Here is a 21,038-nt window from a genome sequence, read left to right as displayed (position 1 = left end):
GTCAGGATCCGGGTCATCTTCTACAGCCCAGGAGTCGCCAGGCCCCATTGCACACAGCTTCTGTAAAGGGGCTGGGGACGGGGAGGGGGGGGGGGGGCGTGTGTCACTGATGCAAAGAGAGTCGGGTAACAAGGCCAGAGCGGGAATGAGGCAAATGTCCTGGGACCGCCTGAACCGAACCCGGGGCATTTGGAGACGCCAGGCGGGCGGCCTCGGTTTGTGTTGGATGCCTCACAGCCCGCCCGTGGTAACCAAATCGGCTTTTGTTTGTTTGTCTAAATAGGAAGACAGAGGCTCGGAACTGCCTGGGATGGCTCCACAAACAGCCCCGCGGCCAGAGTAGGCGGCCGGGGGCTCAGCTGGGCAGCCAGGGGCCTGCGGGACTGAGGAGGGGGCGCCCGGAGGCCAGGCTAACTGAGCTTGCGAGGGGATTGGCACGGGCGGGCGGCCGGGCAGGACTGAGGCGAGCTTGCCCAAGCGAGAAGTCTGGAAGGGAGAGGCTGGCCTGGCCCAGAGCACAGCCTCGGGTAGGCCTCTTCCCTCTGCCCTGGCTGTGCCCTGCAATCTCTGACCTCATCCCCGGGGATGCGGGCCTGGGGCCCGACCCCTGCGAGCTGCCTCCGCCTTGCCCATCAACACAAGTCAGTGTCAAATGGGTTATTGATCTCTCCCTTCTGCTACGGGGGGCACAGTGGCCAGTTAATGAGGGCCTCCCTGGTCAGCAGAGGGAGTGGAGGGGACCAGCTTCCTCAGAGGCCAGGACAGCTGGCAGCCATCCGGGGGCCTCTTTGACCCTCTGATCCCCCAGGCCTCGCTTCCTTTCCATCCCAGAGCAGTCAGGCTCCTGGTGGGGGCTGGGGGGGGCGGTACCCCCAGATTCAGAATTAGAAGAGCCTTTGGGTGTTTTGTTTTTGTGGCAAAAGGAGATATAGATTATATAGATTAGGTATAGGTGTAGAGCTAAAGCGTTTAAAAGAGCCAGTTTTATAGAGTAAAACCGGTCTAAGACTAGCAAATTCATGTGATTCAATCCAACCATTATAAAGATACAGATGCGACATTGACTTAGATCTCAATCTACATTCACACAGAGATATACAGACTTATAAACAGGCCCACATATTTTAAAACAGTATACTAGTCATCGAATTTATCAGTTCTACTGAGCTTTGGCATCAGGAACATCCAGAACCGGACCCCCACCTTGCCCCTTACTGCTGCCTCGATCTTGGTTAAGATACTATCTCCTGGAACCTCTGTTTCCTCATCTGTGAATGGGGGGGAGGGGGCCCCCCCTGCCCGCCCCCCCCCCCAATCCCGGGCCCTGAGACTACCAACGTGAACAGTTTATCATGATGGGGGGTTCCGGATGTATAATTTGCAGGTAGGGAAAATCTGAGTCAAATTAGCTTCAGACGAAAGGGAGTTGATGAGCCCACAGGCCTGACATGTTCAGAGGAAGCTTGTCAGATGGCAGGCACAGCTGGCCCAGGTGTTGAATGATGTCACCAGGTAGAGCGGTCAGCTTGGGGTCCCACAGCCCATATACCACAGACGGCGTGGCTCAAACAGCAGAAATGTATTTCCTCACAGCTCTGGAGGCTGGAAGTCCAGGGCCAAGGTGCTGGCAGAGTTGGTTTCTCCCGAGGCCTCTCTTCTTGACTTGCAGATGGCCGCTATCTTCCTGTGTCCTCACACGGCCCTTCCTCTGTGCTCACACCCTCCCGGGATCTCTACTCTTATTGTACGGACACCAGACACCAGTCCTCCTGAGTGACATCCCTACCGTCGCGACCTTGTTTAACTCTGATTGCCTCTCTAAAGGCTTTATCTCCAGATCCACTCCCATTGGGGGTTGGGGCTTCAACGTTCGGATTTTTGCAGGGGACCCAATTCGGCCTGTAACACCAGGGATCCACGGCTCTGCGTCCTTAAATCTGATTTCCTTTGCCTGCCTCATCCTTCGTCAGGACCAGTGGCCCCCAGCAGCCCCAGGCTGACCTCCTACCTTTTTATTTACAAGAGACAGTGTCTCTGTTTCAGAGTGTCTCTATTTCCGTTGCTCCCGCAGAAGCCCCGGGATTCCGTTTGATTGGCCCACCCTGGGTCATGTGCCCCCTCCTGAACCAATCACTGGGTTCTGATCGCTCAGGCCCATGACCCGTGTTCATACTGGCTGTTGGGGATCAAATCGGCCCCATGAGAGCACACGGCCTGACGTGGGGGGCAGTTCCCAAAGGACGTTGGGGTTTTCTTCCAGGCAGCAGACTGCACGGATGCCGGGTAGGCCAAACAGCTCGTGCCTATCACGTTCTTGGAATATAATCACGCACGAGTACATGCTCCCGCCATCCCAGCAAAAATACAGTCAAGAGTGTCGGGGAGCCTGGAGAGGCACAGATTGCTAACCACCTCTGTGAACGACAGTTCTGTGGCCCTGAGGCTACACCCTGCAATTCCTCCCTCAAGCGGTGTTGCCTTTATGCCCTTCTTAGACAACCCCCTCCAGCCCCACCACACGGGCCACCCCTGAAAGTCAAATCTCTCGCCGGGTATGTTTCCTCTAGAAGAATTAAGGTGCCTTCAGACCCTGGCAAGGCAGAAGTCTCAGAAAAGAGACAGGAGGCCTCACAGCCTTTGAAAATGGAAAGTGCTTGGGGCGCCTGGGTGGCTCAGTCGGTTAAGCATCCGACTTCGGCTCAGGTCGTGATCTCGCGGTCCGTGAGTTCGAGCCCCGCGTCGGGCTCTGTGCTGACAGCTCAGAGCCTGGAGCCTGTTTCGGATTCTGTGTCTCCCTCTCTATGACCCTCCCCCATTCATGCTCTGTCTCTCTCTGTCTCAAAAATAAAGGTTAAAAAAAAAAAAAAAGAAAATGGAAAGTGCCATCAAATTCCATCTGCCATCTAATGGAAGTTGATCTCTGCAACCATGGGAACACCAGAGATCCAGTTCGACCTCTTTTCTTTAAAAAAAATTTTTTTTAATGTTTTCATTTATTATTTTTTTTTTCAACGTTTATTCTTGGGACAGAGAGAGACAGAGCATGAACGGGGGAGGGGCAGAGAGAGAGGGAGACACAGAATCGGAAACAGGCTCCAGGCTCCGAGCCATGAGTCCAGAGCCCGACGCGGGGCTCGAACTCACAGACCGCGAGATCGTGACCTGGCTGAAGTCGGACGCTTAACCGACTGCGCCACCCAGGCGCCCCTCATTTATTTTTTTGAGAGAGAGAGAGAGTGCGAGCAGGGGAGGGGCAGAGAGAGAGGGAGACGCAGAATCCGAAGCGGGCTCCGGGCTCTGAGCGGTCAGCAGAGAGCCCGACGCGGGGCTCGAACTCACGGACCGTGAGATCATGACCTGAGCCGACGTCGGACGCTTCACCGACCGAGCCACCCAGACGCCCCTGCCTCTTTTCTGACCTCTGCTCTCTGATCCGCAGTGGGCCCACTGAAAAAAGGAAGAGCTCTCATCTCAGTACCAGACCCTATTGGGTCCCCGCACCCAGCCCCCTAAATTCAGCATCTGATTTCCTCTTGGAAATCGCCCTTCTCCTCAGAGGGGCAGTTCAGGTAGAATGACAACTGCGGGTGCGTCCCACGCTGTGTGGAAGCCACCTGGATAAGCTCAGCCCTCTCTTCACCCTACAGCTGGGGTCAGGTGCGAGGTCAAGTGTGGGGTCGGGTGTGGGGTCTGCGTGTGGCCAAGCAGGTGCTCTCATCGGGCCTTTGCTCGTGGAATCTGTGATGCAAAGGCGGGGGTACGGGGGGACTCCCTCGCCCCAGCTGTGGCCTGCCCGTGACCGCGTCATTCCTGCTGCGACCCCATGGCTGTGGTGGCTGCTCCCCAGGCTTCCAGAGCAGCCCTGCCATATCCCGGTCGGGTGACTCCTTGACATTTTGCCAATGAATGTCATCATGCTTTTTCTGCTGCTTACGGCCAAGACACCTGAACCCGCCAGCACCCCGAGGGCCCTTCGATGCCAAAGTCGGCTGAGAGAAGGGCCGTGATCGAGACCCCTGCTGAGCACTCCTTTGTATGTTCCTTTCCTCCTGGCTGCACCGCTGGATGGCATTTCCCAGCCTCCCTTGCAGGGAGGCAAGACCATGTGACTAAGCGGCGGCCAGGGGAACGTGGGCGTGAGGTGCAACTTCCAGACCCGGCCTGCAGGCCCTCGGCGCAATCGTCCACGGGGCCTCTGGGGTCCTAGAGGCGGGCAGCGCCCTGGACGGAAGACGCCACACGGGTGAGAAATGGAGTCTCACCGTTTCAAGCCATAGACCCTTCAACGGGTACTCGTTACGGAGCTGCGGTTGCGGGCCCTCGGTGCGCGCACAGTAGGTCTCTTGGGAGAGGGTCTTTGCCTTCGAGCTGGCCAAGAAGACGCTCATCAAAGCCAGGAAGTGACCACGGCTGCTGCTCCCTTGTCAACCAGAGGGGCGGGCTCCCCCGACCGGGGGCCAGGCCGTGTGTCCCAAAACGTAGAAAGGGCTTGATTAGGAAAGACCCAGAGCTTCAGATGGGCCCCACTGGGACTGCTGCTTTCTTGCTCCTTCAAGTATAACCTCCGATTGCATTAAGAGTGAACTTTCATCAGGGACCCAGGGATTTCGAAGCGACTTTCGGATGTTCTGGAGCCTTCCCTTCAGAGTTCACTGGGCTGGGCCCTTTTTCCCAGAGCACTCTGGGAAGATCCTTCCCCGAGTAAAGGAGCAGATGTTGATTTGCATATATGCATGTTTCTGGCCTCTGATGAGATTAGGAGGTGCATTTTTAATCAAAGCCTCCAGCGAGGCTGGGCCCTCGAGGGGAGAAGAGGAAATGTCACAGCAAAGAGGGTGTGGGCCTGGGAGACAGAGGCTCTCAGAGCTGAGGCTTGTTTATAAAATCGGATCGTTGCGGGGCCCTGTGGCTGGCAAACGAGGCGAAAGATGGTGGCCGACCTGGACGTGAGGAGGCGGGCCCCGGCCCCTGCACTGGCGGCCTACAAACCTTGGACAAGTCCTGGCTTCTCCCTGAACCTGAGCTGCCCCTATAAAACGGAGGGTTGGGGTGACGCCCCTGGACCCGCTACCTTTTCCAGGTTATTCTACGAAGAAAAGCAAAATTATCCTGGACACAAAGTGCTTTGCAGCCGTTTCGGGCCCTCATGATGCAGATAGATGGAATGATCTCCCGGACAGGGTTGGAAGCAGCAGGGACGCCCCTCCCTGACCCCTGGGGCCCGGTCCGAGTTCAAGGGGCTGAGGGTTTTATCCTAGAAGGAAGTTCTCTTCCACCAAGATGCCCAGCTTGGAGGCTGGGGTAGGGTGGGGAACAGCCCACAGCCCTTCTGGTGAACAGGGACGCCTTGCTATCTTCGGAAGACGAGGTTTGGAAACGATCGCAAGGTGAATTCTGTGTCCCTCGAGCCAGCTAATTGTCAGAGCGGTGTCCCCCGGAGTCTTTATGAAGGATGAGCTACGTCTGCGCGTATTCCTCGAACACTTCAAGCCCACCGCCCTCACTTTCCCAGTTCCGTTCATGTCTGCGCTGAAACGTTACCGCCTCCAACCGTCTTCCCTGAGCCATTCTGACTTCAGGGGCTCTTGCCTGCCACTCTCTTTCCTCCGATCTGTGGTTTCTCAACCCCGGCACTATTCTACCTCGCCCTGGATAATGCTTCGCTGTGGGGGCTTCCCTGTGCCGCGTGGGGTGCTTAGCAGCATCCTTGACCTCTACTCCCCGAGATGCCAGGAGCACCCACCCTCCAAAGGCTATGACGATCAAACAGTGTCTCCGCACATTCTCAAACGTGCCCCGGGGGCAAAGCCTTCCCAGTTGAGCACCAGCTGTCCGACTTGTTTTATTTTTCTGCAAATAAAAAGTTCTGGCACCGCCTGAGGTGTATTTTGCACGTATTTCTGATCAGCTGTGTCTCATCCGTGGCCCCCACTGGAACGCGAGGCCTGCTTGGGCAGGGCCCCTGTTTTCCCTCGTTCACCAGGGTGCCCGAGAGCAGAAACCGGACAGGTCAAGGAGCCCACCGAATGCCTGTGGAATAAATACGGGAGTGAGGAAGAAAGCAGCGGCTTCACGCGCCTGTGTGTGGGGCACGATCCCTTTAACGTCTGTGTGCACGCGTGTGTGACCAGATGCAGAGATTCACTCCTGCGGCGGCTGGTACAAAAAAGCTTTTAAGGGAAACAGCAGCCTGCACCTGAATAGCACAAGTGCACTTTGAGGAGGCCACCTCCCCCTCGGGCTGCGGAATGGGCTTGAAATTGCGCTGCAGGAGGCAACGACACAGAACCCCCTGCTGGCTCCCACCACGTTCAGGATAAAAGCTAATGTGCGTGCAACACCCGACGTCACCTACACTCCGTGCCTCGCTGACCCTCATCCTTTATTCTCCCCCATATAAACTCAGCCCCTGCCAAACCAGCTTCCTGGAGAGCCCTCGAACACTCCAAGTATATCCTGCCTCAGGGCCTTTGCACCTGCTGTCGTTGCTCCCCGGGACACTCTGAACCTCTTACAGAGGTTGTTTTCGTGGCTTGCAAGCTTTCCCACTCCTCTGCGTGTCTATGCAGCAGTCACCTCTTCAGGGAGATGTTCCTGACTGCCTCATTTCCTTAATGTTTGTGTTGTCTGTCTCCCCCGTGGGAGTATCGGCTCCTCGAGGGTAGGGGCCCCTAACGGCTTTGTTTTCTGCTGCACCTAGATCCTCGCTTGGCACGTTCTTGGTCACGTGCGGGTGTGCGTGGATGCACGTATGTGATTTATTTCAACCGCAAGGCCGGGGGCGGGGTGGGGGGCAGGGGGGACGGGGGACAATGGCTGGTACACCGTGGGTGTTTAGGTGGGTTCCCCAGGGCAGACCCTGAGGCGGAGTCGAGTGAAAGTGATATTTAGGAAGCGTTTGGGGGAACAATCCATAGGGAGTGAGCAAGTGGGACAGGGAAGGGAAGGAGGCCAAGAGAGGGCGCATAGCCAAGCAAAATTTTACAGAGGGGACTCGGGGTCACATATCTGAGTTGTCCTGCCCAGGGGTAGGAGAGGGGAAGCTTTTATATCCCACGCCCATCATGCTGTCCAGATGGACGCCCATGCCCAGGCACTTCCGGCGGTCTGTACGCGCAGGCCGAGAATGTTCCAGAAACTTGAGGGCAGTTCTCTGCAAAAAGACTCGGGGGCTGGCTAATGGGAGAGGAAGCACATCCAGATTTAGAATTCAGCGTGCAGAAAGGGAAAGGGATCCCCGGGGCCTGCAGATGGGACGGACCGTGTCTGTGCCTGTGAGGCACATGCTCCCTGTCCCCCGTGTTCGTGGGGTAAATGCTCCAGCCTGTAGCCACACAAGTGACCTCATCCCATATTAGCACACCGCCGTCACCTGCGACTCATAATTCACGTTAAAATGAGCAGAGCGGGATCTATCTCTGAACTGTGGTTCTGTCCCTCTGGTCCCCCAGGGCCTGCTAAGGCGTCTGGCTTCTGGAACATGGGTGGCATGTGCTTCGTAAATGACCCCACCAACCAACCCCCCCAAAAGGCCAGAGGAGGGAGAGACACTGCTAAACCTGAGCCCTTCTCCGTGGCATCTTCTCCCGGCCCAGGTGGACCCGGGACTGAGCATCCAGAAACCTCTCCGGCCTTTGAGGTTGCCACCCCCGCTTCTGGCACCCACATTCTTCTCTGCCTTCCCCCTTCCCACCCCCCAGGTTTCCTCCTTGCGTCTCCCCCCCTTACCCCCGGTTCCCCTTCCTCCCAGGGGTCGGCCCTGGCCTCCCCCAGAACCTAGGGCCTTGGCTTCCTGCCCCAGAAACTTCTGGAGCCAGGTCAGACTCCAGGGCTCCCAAGAGTTAACCACCTCAACCTCAGCTCCAACTGTTCACCGTCAAATGGATTTCTCGGGCCAGCCAGAGTGCCGGGAGCCCAGGCCGAGCTGGGTCGAGCGGAGGTTTATTTTTCTGCTGACTACCCTCTCCCAGCTGAGTATCTTTCCCAGGACAAATCTCCGGCCCCGTTTTCCCTGGCTCTCTCTCCCCGTATAAAAACAACTTTATCTCTAAAGAGCAAATAACACCCAGCGCTCATAACAGATGCCAAGAACTGTTTCTGTTTTGATTTTTGAAAATAAAAATTCAACTGTGTTCAATAAAATTCAGAAGCCGCTTCCCTCTGTGGAAATTAAAGGGATCCAAGACGCCGGAGAAGCCACCGACCTTCCTAATTAAAGCTGCAGCAACGGCGGGAATCCGCTTCCTACAACCAGCCTGCTCTTGGCTGAGCCGAGAACAAAGCCGGCCCCCATCAATATTTCATTCTCCTTTTCCTCCACGATAACAATGCTGTGTGTTCTGAGTGCACCCCCCAAAAAGACATGCAGAGCTATGTTAATTAGGGTTTAAATAATTGACGCCCCCGATCTCGCCGTGTTTCCGGAAGTGTGCGGGGTGGGGTGTTGGCTCAGCATATGCGTCTATTCACGGTCACAGCCTCTGTCTGTCTGTCTGTCTGTACTGCTTGGCAGGTATGGGCTTAAGGGAAGACCAGCCCCAGTTTCCCAGAAGTTGCTTCCATCCTGAGGTTTTAGGTGGGTTTTTTTTTTTTGTTTTGTTTTGTTTTTCGTTTGTTTTGTTTTTTTACTCTGAGTAGCAGGCTGGAGTCTGGTAAGATGTATTCGGTTAAGGCCTACTCTGAGGAAGTGAGTTCTGTACTTTTTTTCCTGCCCTGGGTCAGGGGCCGGGCCACCCCCAAGACTCTGACCCCATTCTGGGAAACCATCTGTGGATGCCTGACCTTCAGGAAAGGCATAGCTAATGGTCTTTCAGTGGAATGAAGGGAGGAAGGGAGGGTAGAAAAGAGAGAAGGAGGAATGGAGAGAGAGACAATGAAAGGGAAAAATGGAAGGAAGGAGGGAGGAAGGACGGGTAGATGGGTTGGGTGGATGGATGGATGGCAGGATGGGTCGTGGGTGAGTGGATGGATGGATAGGTGGCTAACTGGAGGGATAGGTGGCTGACTGGGTGGGTGGGGTAGGTAGGTGGGTGGGTGGGTGGATGGATGGATGGACGGACAGTTGGGTGAGTGGATGGTTGGTTGGGTGGCTGGAAGGGTAGCTGGCTGACTGTTTGGGTGGGTAGGTGGATGGATGGATGAATGGATGGATGGATGGATGGACAGTTGGGTGAGTGGATGGTTGGGTGGGTGGCTGGAAGGGTAGCTGGCTGACTGGGTGGGTAGGTGGATGGATGGATGGATGGATGAGTTTGTCCTGAGGGCCCATGGTGGTTTATCTCCTCCTGGATGGGAAAATAAAAATATGGTAGATAGTCTCCCCATAGGTCCTTACATGCAGATAGCACCTTACGACCTAGTTCTATAAGCAGCGAGAGGAGCCGTGGCCAAGAGCATGAACTCTGGACCAGGCTATCAAGGTTTGAATCCCAGCTCTGCCGCTTACAGGCTGTGTAACCTTAGACAAGTTACTTGGCCTCTCTGTGCCTCAGTTTCCTCATCTGTAAAACAACTGTACCTACCTCCTAGGGCTTTTGTGAGCATTAGGTTGTTATAAGTATTAGACATGTTGACATCGGGTATCAGCCACAATCATGCTTGTTACAAAGGTTTGAATTTCTGGCAGTGCAGCAAAGAGGGTAGGGGAGGAGGCAGGGGAGAGACCATGGATGGGGGGGGGCGGGGCTTCCAGGGACTCCAATACACAGAGGCAAAGAGAGTCAATGCGGAGGGTTCTGGTGAGTAGAGGGGGGCCAAGGCTGCTCGTCACTGTACTAAGGACATATTTAACAAGTCTCCTTGGGCTGCGGGGAGGGTTTAGCGATGGCCCACTGTGTGGACGGCCAATCTTTGTGGGGCTCCGTACCCGCCCATCCTTCCATGGCCAGTTCCACTGTCATTTCCTTTTGAAGAAAAACCCTCCCTTATCCCATCGCCTTGCGGTTCTTGTCTGGACCGACACAGGTCTCGAGCCAGGTCACATGACCCCAAATGGGAACCAGGGGGAAAATGCTGTCTACGTCCACTGGGTTCTAGACTCTCAGGGAAGCCTCGTGACAACCATCGTGTCACCCGTGGGAAGAGCCCGTCAGAGGGTGAGGCCAGCACAGGGTCGAGCGGGGCTGAGAGATGGACCGAGCCTGTTCCACAGCTCCAAAGCTCAGGCTTCTCTCCCTTCCAATCGAAGAGCCCTAAAGAACATATCCAACTTCCTTCCTTGTGCCCGTCTAAGCCCTGGGCCTGGCCAAGCCTCCCTGGGGCCACCTCACACACTTTTCTGGGACCCGGTATGAACAACCTCCAGGAAGCTGGGCACGGAAACCCTGGCCTCCCTTTGACCCCTTGCAATAGCCATTAAACAAACGTTCAGCAGAGCAGATAGAAAACAGACACGGTGTCTGAGTCTGAGATGTATGCTAGCCCAGTGAGGGCGACTGACACTGTCCAGGTCCTACCTCAGGGCCTTTGCCCATGCTGAACCCCGAGCTGGGAATGTCAGCTCTCCTCTGCCTAATGCCACCCTCCCGCTGGCTCAAGCCCAGCTGAGATGCTGCTTCCTCTAGGCCCTTCTCCGGTATCCCCTCGGGGAGTTTCTCTCTGCTGGTCTATACCTTTCCTGAGCCACTTGGCTGCCATCTTGGAGTTGTCTGTCCATGTTTGTCTATCTGGGAGTTTAGGGAAGGGAAGGACTTTCCTTGCTCCTTCCTCAGTTTGAGGAGTCATCTCCCTTGTCTTGTTTTGGTCGCCCCAGCCTCTGGGGACACATCAGGTGGGGCTAGTCTCCCACTTCTGTACGTTGTTCTAGAACTTCCCATCAGACCTGACTTTGAGGCAGCTGTGAAGCTGAAAGGGTCGCCACAGGCCGTGGAGTCCAGGAAAGCTCCAGGGATGATCTGACTAGAAACCCCATCCCCGCGGGCCCAGAAACCCAGCAGCGGGGGTCCCTAACGGTTCTGCCCTTGAAGCCGCGGGGCAACCCCAGCCTCCTTGGAGCCTCATTGCGTTCGTGGCGTGGGTGAAGTGTGCTCCTCCCCTTACTGGAACGGGCCTAGGGGGTCCTCAGCGTCTGACCACCGGCTCTATTAGCCGATCTGCTTCTCTTGGGCTCACGAGCTGGCAAGTACCACGTCCCCCGTGCTCCTTGTGCAGAAGCCACACCAAGGCCCGGGCCAGGCGCCTGCCCGTGACGGTACCAGAAAGACTGAGCCAGAGGGGACCACAGAGACCAGTGGATCCTTCTTGACCAGGGACAGAGCCGCTGAGGACTGTGGACCCACATCTGCAGGGGCTTGAACACAGGACTCCTGACCCCCAGGGCGAGGCTCCCACTCTCCACCTGGCAGCTGCAGGAGGGGGCTGACTTCCCCCCTTCGTGGCTGCGGTTCTCCCCAAGGGTCCTCAGAAGAGGCCTCGTGGTTCCTATACCTGATGAGTACATCCGGCCCTTGGTTGCTTCAGTTCCTCGACAGCAGCCACAACACTAATCTCTCCGTCCTCCCTCCAGCCTGCTGTTCCCTGACCCCTCGCTCGGTGTTCCCCATTTCTCCGCCTGATCCGGCTCAGCCTCCTCCCCGGAACCTCTTCCTCAGCCTGGGCCTTAGCGGTCAAACTTCCTCGGGGCTTGATCCTTCCCTCGGTCCGCCCCTCCTCTCTCTTCTCCCCTCCTCTTCCCCCTCCCCTCTCCCCTTCCCAGCCGGCCCTCCCTCCCGGGCACCCTCATGGACCTCCATGGCCCCACTGGGCATTGACAGGCATATATATATATATATATATATATAGGCTGAGACTCCTCACCGGGGCCACCCGCCGCTTACCTCCTGGTTCCACCCAGGAGTCTGACTCAGCCCCTCATCAACTCGACACGTCACAAGCCTCACTGTGCAAAGCGGTCGAGAGCACACACACTCTAGGGCCGGACTGGCTGTGTTCAAATCCGGCCCCTGGCACCCAGTGGCTGGGCAGCCTTGGGGGGGGGGGGTTCTGAACCACTCTGTGCCTCAGTGTCTCCATCTGTAAATGGGAGCAAAGACAGTATTTATCTCGCTGGGCCGTCGAGTTCACGTAGGCAAAGCCCCCGAGAACAGTCCTGGCTCACGGTAGTTGTTACGTGGCTTTTTCTACTGTCGTTAATATTTCCCCCTCTTCCCTACACTTGCCCCTTCTTCAGCTCCCCCCCGACCCCGCCATCTCGGCAAATGACGCCACCATCCACCCCGGAAATCAAACCTGCTCCTGTATCCTGCCCCCTCCTTACAGCCACCCATGTTATCACGTGGTGAACACGTCCACTGCCACGTTCCTGGCCCTCTCCTTCTCCTCTCCCTGCGGGGCTTGCGGCCGCCCCCTAACTAGTCTCGAGGCTTCCAGCAACGCCTGCCTCAATCTTCCCTCCACCCACAGGCCAGAGTGGTCTTCTGACGGTTGCTCTCGGCATTGAGCCTCAGGATCAGGTCCAAGCGCCCGCGTGTGACCTTCAAAGTCCCTCCTCCCGTCCTCCTATGGCCCAACTGCTTAGCGCCAAGCTTTGGGCATACGGTTCCACCCACCTGGAATGCACTGCCTCCTTCTCCCCCCCCCTCCCCCCTTCCCCGCTCTGGACTCTCCCGACTCCCCCCTGACTCCTGCCCCTTGGCCAAGTGTCCGTATGTCCACAGCCTCCCGGCTCACCCCCGTGCCGCCCCAGCCCGACCAGGCTGGGGTTGTCCGTCTCCCCCAGCCGACTCTGAGAACCACAAACACGATGTATTAATGCTCTCTTGCCGCTCTAAACATTTGCACAAACTTAGGAGCTTCAAACAATGCACACTTACGGTCTCACACTTTCCCCGTCAGGAGACTGGGCACAGCCTGGCTGGATTCTCTGCCCAGGGTGTCACGAGACTGCATTCGAGGTGTCGGGCAGGGCTCCGCGATGCTGTGGTTGTTGGTAGGAGTCAGCGTCTTGAAGCTGTAGGCCTGAGGCCCTTGCTGTCCCGCTGGTTGTCTGCGGGGTGGTGGGGGGAGACAGCAGGGGATGCCCTTAGCTTCAAGAGGTCACCCACAGTTCCTGGCCATGTGGCCTTTTTATAGACCCTCTCACATGTGGCAGCTTACCTGCTCAAAGCCGGAGGAGAATCTCTTCTGTCTTCCAGATGGGCCCACGCGGGTTTAAAGACCTTCACCTGATTAGGTCAGGCCCACCCGGGACAATCTCTCTTTGTGATTCGCTCAAAATGAACCCCAAACCCACTGACTTGAGACCTGAATTACATCTGAAAAAAATCTCTTCGCCTTTGCTAGATAATATGACCTACTCACAGAGTCAAACCCCTTCGTATTCCTGAGGCCTGCCGCGCTCACGGAACATGCACACAAGGGGGCAGGAATCTTGCGGGCCATCTGAGAACTCTGCCTCCCACAACAGAGGGGGTGCGGGTGGACTCGTCTGCTTTTACCAACACCGTGTTTCAAGCCTCTTGCCCACGGCAGGTACTCATAACCTATTACTGAATATGTGAATGAATGAATGAATGAATGAATGAATGAACAAATGAATGAATGCATAATATGGCCGTGCGGCTCACAGCTTCCTCCTTGGGAGGGAACGGTGGGATCGAGTCACACATCAGCCTGGAAGGTGACCCCTCATTCACCATCTAATCAGCTCCTTGGAGCTGATCCATCTACCTTCGGTGGCTACTTTTCTTTTCACCGACGAGGCTGGACATGTGAAGCACGGCCCCGCTCACTCCTCTGGGGTCATTTGATGTGATGAGCTGACGGCTGGCACTTGAGCGTCAGCCCCCGTGGAACAGAAGCTTGGATTCCCCAGTGTCCCCCAGGCCACCTCAAAGTAAGAAGCCACCTCCCCTTTGCAAGGAGCCAGCCTAATTGTTTCTTCACGGCCCCACGTTGGCACACGTTGTGTCCAGCCGGAGCCAGTGGGGAATCCCAGGAGACACCCTGACTTTGGGCAGGAATCAGGGATAGACACTGTGTGCAGTGAGCCATGAAGAGTCACTCGCTGAGAGGCCCATAGCATCCTTTATTTATTTGCATTGAAATATTTATCGGGATGTGAGGCATCCATAATAGATATGTCAGCCGCTCGGGCAGGCCTGCCGGGGGAGGAATCTGGGTGGCCTCTTAGGCATCGCCGTATTCACTCAGTGAATAACTCACCTGGAATAACTCCCATTTCCTGAGGACCTACTGCAGACAAGGCACTGGGCTATGGGATCAGGATTTGGGCACTGCCCTCCGGGAGGAGAGGAAGACGAAGAGGGGCTGGGGAGACGCCGGTGTTCATCGACTGTCCACTGCGTGTGAGGCATTTTAAGCAGACTCTCTCACTTTATTCTCTCAACAGCCCCACGACGGCATAATCGCGTCTCCTGTGGAGATGAACAAAGTGAGGCCCAGGCAGGTGAAGTAACTCGCCAAAGGTCCTCCAGTCTTTTAAAATCTGAAGTCCAAGGTCTTTCCACCATGGCTGGCTTCCTGAGACCTGAATTCAGAGATTGGCATTCGTTTCAGCAACTGAGGGAAGTCCGGGAGTAGAAAGATTAGGCCGCAGACCCGGGGTGGAGGGCGGGGAAGCCGTGGGGGGTCTGACCCCAGCTTAGAGGCTAATGATGGGAAAACCACTACGACCCTCATCTGTCGGGGCGTCACTCTGTGTCAGCCCCTGCTCAGAGCAGGGTAGCTCCTTTCCCCCTCCCAGCAGCCTTCGAGGGTAGCTGTAATAATCTTCATCTTATGGGTGAGAAAAGGGGGGCTCAAAGGAGGGAAGCGACTTGCCCAGGTTTGCCAAGTACAAAGTCGCTGAGCAAACACCCCTGTGAGTGCGGGAAACAAACCACAGAGGGGTCCCGTCCATCACATAGCCAGGGTGGGTCACAGCTAGGATTTACAACCAGGCAGGTTGTGGCCCAGAGCCAATTTGTTTAATTCTTGTGACTGGCTGCCCCTCTGGTAAAATGCCTTGGCACCGGGGGCCTGGCATCAGCCTATAAACTGGGGGGGGGGGGGGGAAGGAAGGGGGGAGGGGCTTTCCCATAAGCCAGGGCCAGGTGCACAGGCCCAGCCACACACGCTCCCCAAGATCCCTCTACCCGCCATCCACTGGCTTCCCGGGACCCTGCCATGTTTGTCCCGTCTGCCGTCTGCGATCCCATCGTTTCTGGGTTGTTCTTGGCCTTCCTTGGTAAGCCTCTAACACAGGACTCTCCAGGGCCCCGGAAAGATCCTTCCCGGCCCCGGCTCCCCATCCAGGACGATTTTTTGATCCCTGAGTGCAGTTCCCTGATCAGAGCCCGACGAACAGCAGTCTGGCTGCAGAAAGCGAACAAACACAGCACCACTACCGACGGCCCAGAGGCGAAATAACAGAAGCTAAACATCTTTCGGGGACCAGCCTGCTTCGGAAGGGAAGGGGTGTGTGTGTGTGTGTGTGTGTAGGCGTGTGTGGACTTTGTTTTTTTTTTTTTTTTTTTTTTTCAACGTTTATTTATTTTTGGGACAGAGAGAGACAGAGCATGAACGGGGGAGGGGCAGAGAGAGAGGGAGCCACAGAATCGGAAACAGGCTCCAGGCTCCGAGCCATCAGCCCAGAGCCTGACGCGGGGCTCGAACTCACGGACCGCAAGATCGTGACCTGGCTGAAGTCGGACGCTTAACCAACTGCGCCACCCAGGCGCCCCTGGACTTTGTTTTAATCACGAAAAAGTCTCAAACGTCGCAAAGTAATAAACGTCTATGGTTTCTAAAGCCAGACGACTCTACAAGGTTTAGGCAGGAACATGGATCGTCTACCTGCGACTTCTGCTCCCTGGTGGCATCCGACTTCACCCCGTAAAACTCCTGCTTCTCGTGCTTAACACGCCCCTGTGCAATATCCTGCTGTGGTGTAATTTAACAGCTTCCTCGGGGTGTAATCGACATACCGTCCATTGTACATTTTCAAAATACGTCATTGGATACATTCTGAGCTGTGCTTCACTCGCAAAACCATCACCACAGTCAAGATGATGAGCACAGCGGGGGCGCCTGGGGGGCTCAGTGGGTTAAGCATCTGATTCTTGATTTGGGCTCAGATCATGATCTCACGGTCACGGGATGGAGCCCCCCCGTCGGGCTCCACGCGGACAACATGGAGACTGCTTGGATTCTCTCTCTCTCTCTCTCTCTCTCTCTCTCGCCCCCTCCCCTGCTCACTTGCTCTCTCTCTCAAAAATAAATAAACATTAAAAAAAAAAGATAATGAACATATCCATCAACTCCCCAAATTTCCTCCCACTCCTTTGCAATCCCTCCCTCTTGTCTGCCCCCCGCTCCCCGCCATCCCCAGGCAGCCCATGAGCTTCCAGTCACTGCCAAGCTGCTTCCATTTTCGAAACTCTTATTGCCAAGACAGTCACACCACATGTGCTCTTTTCCCTCTGGCGTCACGATATCGAGGCGTTGTGCACGCTGTTGCGTTAACAACCAACCTACAAGTTTTACTGCCGAGCGGGGTATTATCACAGGGAGACACGTCCGTTGGTTCATCCGTTCAACTCGAAGGACATTTACCCTGTTCCCAGTTTTCAGCTCTTTCAGGCAGAGCCGCTCTGAACATTCACGTACGAGTCTTCGTGGGGATGTGGGCTTTCACAGTCCTCTTGGATGAGGACTCCAAGTAGAGGAATTCCGTCGTAGGATAGGTGTACGTATACCTTTTTAAAGAAACTCGCAAACTGCTTTCCAAGCGGTCCTGCCAATACTCTTTTACTTCCCCTCCACTCCCCAGTGGGGTATGAGACTCCAGAGTATCTCACGCTCTGGCCAATACTGGTATGCTCTGACTCCTTATTTCTAGACGTTCTAATAGGCCTGTAGGGGTACCTCGTTGTGGCTTTAATTGGCACTTACCTAATGACCAACGATGCTTAGCACGTTTCCATGTGCTTGCTTGCCATCTGTATATCTTCCGTGGCGAAGTGTCTGTTCAAATCTTTGGCTGTTCTTTAGATCGGGTTGTTCGCTTTCCTATTAAGTTTTGAGAGCTCTTTATGTATTTTGGATACAAATCCTTTATCAGATACGGGACTTGTAAATATTTTCTCGCAGTCCGTGCTTTGTGTTTTCACTCTTTAAACAGTGCCTTTCAAAGAGCAGAAGTCCTTCATTTTGATGATGTTCAACTAATCAATTTTTATCTGTGATGAAGCATGTTTTTGATGCCTTTTCTAAGAAATCTATGACCTCATCCAAGGTCGCAAAAGATTTTTCTCCTTTGTTTTTTTTTTTTTCCTCTAGAATTCTATAGTTTTTGGTTTTACATTTCAGGTCTTTGATCCATTTGAAGGTCTATGATTAATAGTCACACATGGCGAGAAGGATCAAGGATCAAGGATCAAGGTTTCTTTGTTTGTACATAGATACTACAATTATTCTCCATCATTTATTGAATAGACTGTTCTTCATTGAATTCTCTTTGCACTTTTGTTGAAAGTCGGTTGCCCATATATGAGCGGGTCTGTTTATACACTCTTTGATCTGTTGCATTGATTTATTTGTCTATCTTAACACCAATACCGTCCTGTGTTGCCTACTGTATTGATCACTAGATGTCAGGTAACGTTAGTCCTCCAACTTTGATCTTCATTTTCAAAAGTGTTTTGGCGATTCCAGCCCTGTGCGTTTCTGTATGAATTTTAGAATCAGCTTGTCAGTTCCCCTCCCCCCAAAAAAACAAACAAACTTTCTGTCTTATTGGGATTGCATTGAATTGACGGATCAATTTGGGGAGAATTGATATCTTCACAAGAATGAACCTTCCGACCCACTCACATGATGCGCCTCTCCACTTATTTAATTTTTATTTGATAACTTTTATCAATATTTGGTAGTTTTTCCGTGCACAGATCTTGTACGTTTCTTGTCAGATTTATCCTCAAGTATTTCATATTTTGTAGCACGTGGTATATTTTGTTCCAATTTTCAATTATTCTGTGAAAGTATGTAGAGGTACAATGGATTTTGGTGTATTGATCTTGAATGCTGGAAGCTTGTTACATTCCCGTATGAATTCTGGTAGCTTCTCTGGTAGACGTCTTTGGATTTTCTGCATAGATACGTATCGGAGAATAACGACAGTTTTATTTCTTCCTTTTCAATATGAATGACTTTTAATTGTTTTCTTGCCTTATCACACTGGCTAGACCCTCTAGAACAATAGTAAACACAATAGGAAGAGTGGACATACCCGCCTTGTTCTTGATCGTAGGGGGAAAGCAATCAGTATTTCACCAGTAAGTATGATGTCAGCTGTGGGTTTTCATACATACCCTTACCAAGTTGAGGAACTTTACTTCTCGTCATAGTTTTCTGCAAATCTTAAAAGTCAGGAATCAATGTTGGATTTTGCTGAATGTTTTGCATGCATCTATTGAGCTATTCATATTTTTAAAAATCTGTTAACATAGTGAATTGCATTGATTTATCCTCAAATGTTAAACCAACCCCTCATTTCTGGGATAAATCCCACTTGGATCAAGAGGTCGTATTCTTTTTATACATTGCTAAAACTTTGTTATGAATTTTTGCCTTTATGTTCATGAGGGACACTGGTCTGTAGCTTTCCCTTCAAATAATATTCTCTCTGGTTTTGGTATCAGGGTAATGCTGGACTGTGAGAGTTGGGAGATAGTCCCTCCTCTTAAGTTTTTGGAAGAGTTTTTGTAGAATTGGCATTATTTCCTTATTAAATATTTAGTGGAATTCATCCGTGAATGAATTCTTGTCTGAAGTTTTCATTGTAATAAGGATATTTTTTAATAAAATTCAATTCCTTTAATAAATAGGATTATCGGAATATCCATTTGTTTGTGAGTGAGCTTCGGTCCTTTGTGTTTTTCAAGTTTGCCTATTTTATGAAAATTACTGAATTTATTGGCGTAAAGTTCTTCATAATCATATTCTCTTAGTATCATTCAAAAATCTGTAGAATCTATAGTGATTTACCTCTCTCAATATCGGTAAAGATCATTTGTATCTTTTTTCTTTTTTCTTTTCTTTTTTTTTTTTTTTTTGTCCTGATCAGTCTGGCTAAAGTTTTAGGAATTGTACGGATCTCAAAAGACCAGCTTTTGGTGTTCATGGTTTTCTGCTTTCTGTTGTACTGTTAATTGTTTTTCTGTTTTCTGTTGTAGGGCTATAAATTTCCCTCTATACTGACTCATACATTTTTATATTTTGTCTCTTCCTCCACAGTCATTTCAAACAATCTGAATTTTCCTTTGATTTCTTCTTGGACCCATGGTTTATTTCGAAGTGTGTCATTTAGTTTCCAAATATCTGGAGGTTTTCCAGCTACTTTTCTGCCATTGAGTTCTAATATAATTCCACGTGGCCAGAGAATATACTCTGAATCTTTTTAAATTTACTGAGACTTGCTTTAGGGCCCAGAATATGGTCTCTCTTGGTGAATGTCCTGTGTGCACTTGTGAAGAATGTGTATCCTGATGTTGTCGGGTGGAACATTCATTCGGTAAATGCCACTCAGGTCAAGTTGATGGATACCGCTGTACAAATCTTATGGGGCCTTACTGATTTTCTGTCTACTTCCTCTATCGATGCTTGAGAGAGGGGCATTGAAATTTCCAACTCGGATTGTGGATTTATCTATTTCTCTTTGCGGTTCTATCAGATTTCACTTCGTATATTTTGAAGCTCTGTTATTAAGTGCATAGATGTTTAGGAGTGCTATACCCTCTTGATAAATGGAGCCCATTATCCTTATGAAATGAACTTCTTTGTCTCGGGCAGGACCTATGCAGTGTTTAGTCTAGGGTTAATTACTCCTCGCCATTGAGGCAAGACCCTTCTGAGTATTCTACTCGATGCTGCAAGCAGCGGGAGCAGTTTCCACTCTGCCTGGTGGGAAAAGGTATCACTGCAGACCCTATGTGAGCTTCCAATACTATTCTCTTTAATCCTCCTAGGCGGTGCTTTTCCCACCTCGGGAAGCTTCTTCATGGGCATCTGCTGGCGGCCCCCTATGAAAACTTCAGGGGACCCTCTGCAGACCTAGGTGGAACCCCCTCCTCTTCCATACTCTGTGCACTTTAGCTGCCTGGGCTTTCTGGATTCTTCTCTCCAACGGAAGGCACTGTGTCCCACCTTCTCCCTGGGCGGTGACCAGGAAACTCTCTCAAGGCGGTAAGCTGGGGTAACTGTGGGCTTACCTCACTCATTCCCCCATCTCTCAGGGATCCGTGTCCTTGACTATGTCATGTGTGATGCTTTATTTTTTTTTTTAATTTTTTTAATGCTGATTTATTTTTGAAGGAGAAAGAGACAGAGCATGAGCGGGGGAGGGGCAGAGAGCCAGGGACACACAGAATCCGAAGCAGGCTCCAGGCTCCGAGCTGTCAGCACGGAGCCCGACGCGGGGCTCGAACCCACAAAGTGTGGGATCGTGACCTGAGCTCAAGTCGGACACGCAATCGACTGAGCCACCCAGGCGCCCCACGCGTGATGCTTTACAAGACATCGTTTCACATGTTGTCACTCCTTCAGGTGGAGCATAAATCTAGTCCTTTTCGCTCCATTTTGGCTGGAAATCGAAGTCATCATCTCTTCTTTAACTTGTTCATTTTGAGGTATCTGTGTTGACCTATGACTACAAAAGTTGAGGGCTTAGATTTCTCACAGAAGATCCTCCACTCTTCCAGCTCCACACATTTTCCTTTCCTGCACCGTCCCAGTAGACATCTGGTGGAAATTAGCCTTAAATGTTCGCACTCTTACGACTTCGGAAATAGTACTCTAGCTGAGTCCTGTGGTATACCAGGACTGATGCTCTTTCTTTCATATCTTTCCGTTATCAGTAGAGTTAATATTTGCCTTTTTAAATGGTTTTCTTTGAATCAACAAAACTAGAAGGCAACCAACAGAATGGGAAAAGATATTTGCAAACGACATATCGAACAAAGGGCTAGTATCCAAAATCCATAAAGAACTCACCAAACTCCACACCCGAAAAACAATTAATCCGGTGAAGAAATGGGCAGAAG

This window comes from Leopardus geoffroyi, chromosome E2, assembly GCF_018350155.1.
Source record: "Leopardus geoffroyi isolate Oge1 chromosome E2, O.geoffroyi_Oge1_pat1.0, whole genome shotgun sequence".
NCBI classification, from domain to species: domain Eukaryota; kingdom Metazoa; phylum Chordata; class Mammalia; order Carnivora; family Felidae; genus Leopardus; species Leopardus geoffroyi.
Note: the sequence above shows the minus strand (reverse complement) of the source record.